The following is a 6,346-nucleotide window of genomic DNA, read 5'->3' on the forward strand; positions in this document are numbered from 1 at the left end:
ACCTCCTGTCACTTTAGTTCCCATAGCCGCCAATAAAGTTCCGAAGCCTTTTCGAAGAGTCAATGTCCTTCGGTCGCCGACCGTATCATTTCTTCATCTTGTTAATTTTTTGTGATGATTTTGATCAGCAACTCAACAAACTGATAAAGGTCAGAAATATTGTGCATTGGATCATTTAAACAAGGAGACAACGAACAAGCTGAACGGTGGCAGCTTATGTCCGGCACTCCCGATGGCTTTTCAGCCACTTAAAGGAAACGCTGCATATCAGAATGCGTCTCAGCAACTAATCGTGCCACCATTTGCCACTGCACGATCAAATGCCTTCCGTGCGGCGATACTATAGCAGAATTCTGGGACACTTGACTAAATGACTCAACAGCGTTTCGTGCAACCGCCTCCGCTATTCATAATTTCACGAGTTTCTTTTCGTTTCATGGTGTGGCCATACTGGGCGCTGTTGCAAACGCTGCGCGCCACGCTTCCGAACGGTACCTTTTATTCGAGTTTTATCGCGGCAGCGAGTTGGTAACGGAACAGAACCCATGCATTCAATTGGAGTGCTTTACATTTGTATGGGTTTTGAGCTGAAATAGCCATCTTGAAGGGCATTCTGTACATTTCAGAGCCCCGCCCTTCTTGAGGCCTAAATTGTTCTAGTTTCTGAGCCAGACGCCCGCGAAGACGGCAAGACTATTTCGGGGAGAGTATTTCAAGGTCACCTTGGTATTCATGACGCCGTACTTACGTCATTCAAATCTTGTCATCCCGTAGGCCTTGTGACAATCAAGGCAAAAAACATCATAGTCGAGTCATTCATATCTAGCGTTTGTGAGCACGACTTCCAGACATAACGGCCGTCAATTGGCTCTCAATCAATGTTGTACAAGGTACGATGACGTAATTAAACAATGACATATCGAGCAGCATATTTGCCGAACAGGGAAATTGTGTTGTCTAGAGCAGTCTTTTCTGCATAGAAGTATATCCAAAGTTTTTAGTGCACTTGTCTCCGCATCTGTGATGCTTGCTTCAATATCTTCAAATGTGAAATATTTCCTTTCAACAGTAACTCCGTACCGTCGTCGGCTGCCCGCAACCATCATAGCCTGTACCTAATGGCGCGAAACCCCCGCTTCATAGCCGCCAGTCCGCCCCGCCGCCGTCCCACCACAGCCGTCTGTTGCGCTCTGTCTGTAATGTCGCGTTGCCATTTCTGTCCGTAATGTCGCGTTGCCATCTGTCCGTAATGTCGCGTTGCCATCTCTGTCCGTAATGCCGCATTGCCGACTTGCCCTGGGCACTTGTCTCTCAAGCGGAGCGTTGTTATTTGTTCCGCCGGCGTCTTGCGCGCCGCCGGCTCCCGTTACCGGCGGAGCCGCGCGCACGAGCGGCGCCCGGAAGTCACCCGCCTCCTGCAGAGCTGGCCGTGGAGCGGCGCGCTCGGTCACTGCTGCGGACGCGTCGTTCGGGTGGGTGGGCCGCGAGCGTGGCGGACCGCTGCGCTGACGAGCTGGCAAACATCCGAGAGGAGCCCTCGCATCGTTGCGCGCAGTCACCGGGTGCCACCTTGGTCGGCGCTGGCAATGCCAGTTACAGCACCTCTGTGGGAATATTTTGCTCCCGATGTGCTTGTGCTTTATCTGTCGCTCCAGCCAGCAGAGGAGATGGTAACGGCATCTGTCGCTCCAGCCAGCAGAGGAGATGGCAGCGGCATCTGTCGCTCCAGCCAGCAGAGGAGATGGTAACGGCATCTGTCGCTCCAGCCAGCAGAGGAGATGGTAACGGCATCTGTCGCTCCAGCCAGCAGAGGAGATGGTAACGGCATCTGTCGCTCCAGCCAGCAGAGGAGATGGTACCGTCATCTGTCGCTCCAGCCAGCAGAGGAGATGGTAACGGCATCTGTCGCTCCAGCCAGCAGAGGAGATGGTAACGGCATCTGTCGCTCCAACCAGCAGAGGAGATGGCAGCGGCATCTGTCACTCCAGCCAGCAGAGGAGATGGCAGCGGTACCTGTCGCTCCAGCCAGCAGAGGGGATGGCAGCGGCATCTGTCACTCCAGCCAGCAGAGGAGATGGCAACGGTATCTACACCTACCAGATGGCATACCAAAGCAACGATCACAGCCGGCGCATCTGTCGCTGAACAGCGCAATAGACCCGTGCAGGCTGAGAGCAAGTGCCGTACCCGTGAGCGTCGCCAGTGATGGCTGCCGGCTGACGCGCCCAGCTGGGCGGCACCCTCACGCGCTGTCTGTCGGGCCGGCAGGGCGGCGGCGACGCACGCGACCGATGGCCTGGTGGACGAGGCGGCTGGCCGGCTGCCCGCCGCAGCGCCAGCTCCTGCTGCTGCTGCTGCTGCTCTGCTGTCTTGCCTGCTACGGCCTCTACAGGTGGGAGGCACGGCGGCGCCGGCTGTGCAGACGGGCCGCTGTCACGACCTCACTGTCCCCGTGTGTCAGACTGAAGGCGGCTGGCGCTCCTTCGCGGTGTTTGGGTCATTGGAAACTCGCCTGAGTGTAGGTTTGATACGCCATCCCGATAGTACTAACATAACTCCCATAGTTCGAGCACGAAGCGATCAAAGTGATATGCGTGCTTCAGCGCCTGCGTGTGTGCTTCTCAAACAACAACCTCGCAAACTGGCATTGCCAAAGTTGTACCCACTCAGAGGCACATGCCACGATTATCTATCAAGCGTGGGGAAAATGAAATCTGTTGGAGGCAAGTCACATGTACGCAAGGGCACTGCGTTGAATGAATATCACTAAATTCACTGCGTTGATAAGGTGGTACTCACCAAATGCACATTCATATGAACACCGTGGTCAACGATCAATAGAGGACGCATATTTTTAAGAGGCATTCCCCAGTTTAAGATTCGTCTCGATTGGTATAGGCAAAAGCGGTCGGGATGCCGTGACGTCTGTCTGGCAGCAGATGACGTGCATTTAAAGGCAAAAGCGGTCGGGATGCCGTGACGTCTGTTCTTCATACACACCGGCGACATGTTGCCATTCCGTGCAGTCACCAGCATGGAACTTGCTATTCGGCCTCCACATACCGGGGCACGTGGAAATCTGTACTGTGGGAGAGCAGCGACACTGGAGCGGGCTTTTGCCGGTCCCAGTGCCCCCATAATGTGGTACACATACATGGTGTTTGTGGGATGGTATGGTACGCACGTACAGAAGTGCGGCTGCTAGGTGCGTGTTGTAATGTCTCGCCGATGTCGGAGCTGTGGGATGGCTGAGGCCCGCTCCCCCCCCCCCTCCCCCCCCCACCTCCTCCCCCACCCCCCACCCCCTCGTCCGCTCCCTCCCTTGGGCGCTGACCGGCCCTGCTGCATCCGAATATCGCGTGTATTCGCGATCAGTAGTGAACCTGCAGGCCGAGAGGACCTACAATGAGCTTGGAAAATAACTTCAGCAGCCCGCCCCGGCCGTCACACTTCCTAGGAGTTCACAGTTTGCAACCAGTGATGGCAGGTCAACGCAGTGTCAGCCGGTGAACTAGGCTTGCGAGCAAAGCAAAACAACAACAACCGCCGGAGCGCTGGTTCACAGTCCCCAGCCAGGTGATGATGAAGCTGGATGATCCCGATGGATCCCTGGTCAGCGTCGTCGCGGTCACGCGCGGCACGTGCCGAGATTGATGGCGCCCAGTGCCGGCGGACAGCAGCCGGCCGGTCCGTGAAGCCAGCCTCCTGCGTCGCCCGACTTTCGCTCCAGTTACCCGAGACGACGCCATTTCGTAACTCGCCATCCGCCGTGGTTTTCCAGTTTTCGCTGGGTGAAATCGAAGATGGCGAGTTTTATTTAATGCTCTCATTTAATGCGCTTACTGAAAAATAGTTATCGCATTAAATACATAGACAGCTGCCGCGTGTAATCCTGGCTGATTTGGTATCCGCACTTGGTCAGAAATGTTCTCTTCACACCAACAAGTTGGAAAATTGACGATAGCCGGGGTCTTTTATGAGGCAAAGGCGCGGCGCTGGCTTCTTTCAATATGGCAGTTTTCTTCAACCGAGGACAGAGTGCAAGAATGACAATGTTTTAGTTGCTGTCGATTTATGTAGGCTGAAAAAGAATTGGGCTTTACTGTGGCTGGGGATCCGTTGAGAAACGCTAGTCGTAATTTGTTTGGGATTAAAATACACACATGGAGTATATGTTTATCGCAGAACAATAACATTACATTTTTTGTCGACCCAACCTCTTTCTCACGGTTTTCTTGCTTTACGCAAACAAGCTGTAAAATGAGGTCGGTTTCTTTAAATTTGTTGCCGCAAATACATTCATTATGGTCTCATATTCGATATGCGTAAGTCCTTGCAAGGGCAGCTTAGGTTTACTGCCAAATAAGAAATTGATTCTGACGCTTTTCATGAGATTTTATACCAACACAATTTAATGTTGCTCACAACAGTCCCAGTCTCCGCTTTCTTGCTGTTAGGAATTGGCCCAACTATCGGGACGTCTGAAGAATTTGGATTGCGCAACGTGGAATTTATTATTTTTCCTTCAGGCTGTGGATGCCTTTGGGGAATTTTGAAACGTTACAGCTTTAAATACTGCTTAAAACAACCAGAGGTGGGGCTCCGCCCGCGACATGCACTCTCCCCACACGTCATGCTTTGCCATCTTCTTTCAAATATTTACTTTTCAACTGGCACCTAATGTTCTTTGGTGCCAGTTCTCACAATAACTAAACCAGACGGCAGTGCGGATGTCTTCACCATTTTCGAAGTGCCAAGGTTGTGATGGAATCCTGATCTCGTTAGTTATTTGAGAGTTTTTGCAATGGAACTTTCCTTATCTTGAGCCGCCCGTCAGCAGGCAGCGCCCTCGAGCCCGCCTGCGGCCCGCGGCCGCACGTCGGCGACGCCGGCCTGTCCGGTGTGCTGAACGCCACGCCTCAGCGGCCGTCGCGCCGCGCCGCGCCCCTCCCGTCGCTCTGCCGCCAGCGGGGTCGTGTCGTGCCCGTGCCGTCACGCTCCCTGCGCGGTCACGCGGGCGGAGCCGATTCCTCGCCGGAAACGGCACATCCAGCATCTCGGAGCGTGCTGTCCGGCGGTGACGGCGCCTCCGGGGCCCCACCGATCAGGGACGGGAGGTCAGGCATGCCCCTCTGAGCGTGCTGTCCGGCAGTGACGCCGCCTCTGGGGCCACACCACCTTGGGACCGGAGGCCAGGCATGCCCTCCGAGCGTGCTATTCGGCGGTGCGACGTCGTTCCCGCGCCGATTCCTTCCCCGCGCTGAACTGTCGATGGCATGTCACGGCTGGATGACGTGTGACGATGTGCGCCCAGTCTCATCGATCCCTTTTGATGGCGGTGAGTGGGGCCCGAGGCCACCGCACGTGAAGGATGGGAAGCCGTCAGCAGCACCAGCCGCTGGGGCATGGAGCGACGCTCGGCGAATTACGAATGCCGGTCACTGCCTGGCATTAGGGGCGTCCGCCGCAGACCGCCATGGATCCCTGCTGTCACGCGGCGTGTCGAAACTCGGCGGCGGCGGCGCGACATTTCCCAACGTTTTAAGCAGGACGGTGCGGTCGTCCGGGACCCGTCCTCAGCGACCTTGACCTGACCCAGTGCGTCTACGTGCTCCTGCCCGGGCTCACCGGCCGCCCGGACACAGAGGTCTGTCCAGCCAACTGAGTCTCGGTGCCGGTACGTTATAACCGGTGCGGAACCCGGCCCGTAAGCCATATGGGCGTGATGAAAGAGGAGCGCGCTCTTTACCAGCCTGGAGACCGGAACACCTGCCCCAGAATGGGGCACGGGATCGAACGACCCCCGACTCTCTCTCTCTCTCTCTCCTCTCCTCTCTCTCTCTCTCTCTCTCTCTCTCTCTCTCTCTCTCTCTCTCTCTCTCTCTCTCTCTCTCTCTCTCTCTCTCTCTCTCTCTCTCTCTCTCTCTCTTCTCTCTCTCTCTCTCTCTCTCTCTCTCTCTCTCTCTCTCTCTCTCTCTCTCTCTCTCTCTCTCTCTCTCTCTCTCTCTCTCTCTCTCTCTCTCTCTCTCTCTCTCTCTCTCTCTCTCTCTCTCTCTCTCTCTCTCTCTCTCTCTCTCTCTCTCTCTCTCTCTCTCTCTCTCTCTCTCTCTCCTCTCTCTCTCTCTCTCTCTCTCTCTCTCTCTCTCTCTATTCTCTCTCTCTCTCTCTCTCTCTCTCTCTCTCTCTCTCTCTCGCTCTCTCTCTCTATCTCTCTCTCTCTCTCTTCTATCTCTCTCTTCTCTCTCTCTCTCTCTCTCTCTCTCTCTCTCTCTCTCTCTCTCTCTCTCTCTCTCTCTCTCTCTCTCTCTCTCTCTCTCTCTCTCTCTCTCTCTCTCTATCTCTCTCT

Source organism: Pollicipes pollicipes, unplaced genomic scaffold (assembly GCF_011947565.3).
Source record: "Pollicipes pollicipes isolate AB1234 unplaced genomic scaffold, Ppol_2.1 Scaffold_4740;HRSCAF=5597_pilon_pilon_pilon, whole genome shotgun sequence".
In the NCBI taxonomy this organism is placed as follows: Eukaryota; Metazoa; Arthropoda; class Thecostraca; order Pollicipedomorpha; family Pollicipedidae; genus Pollicipes; species Pollicipes pollicipes.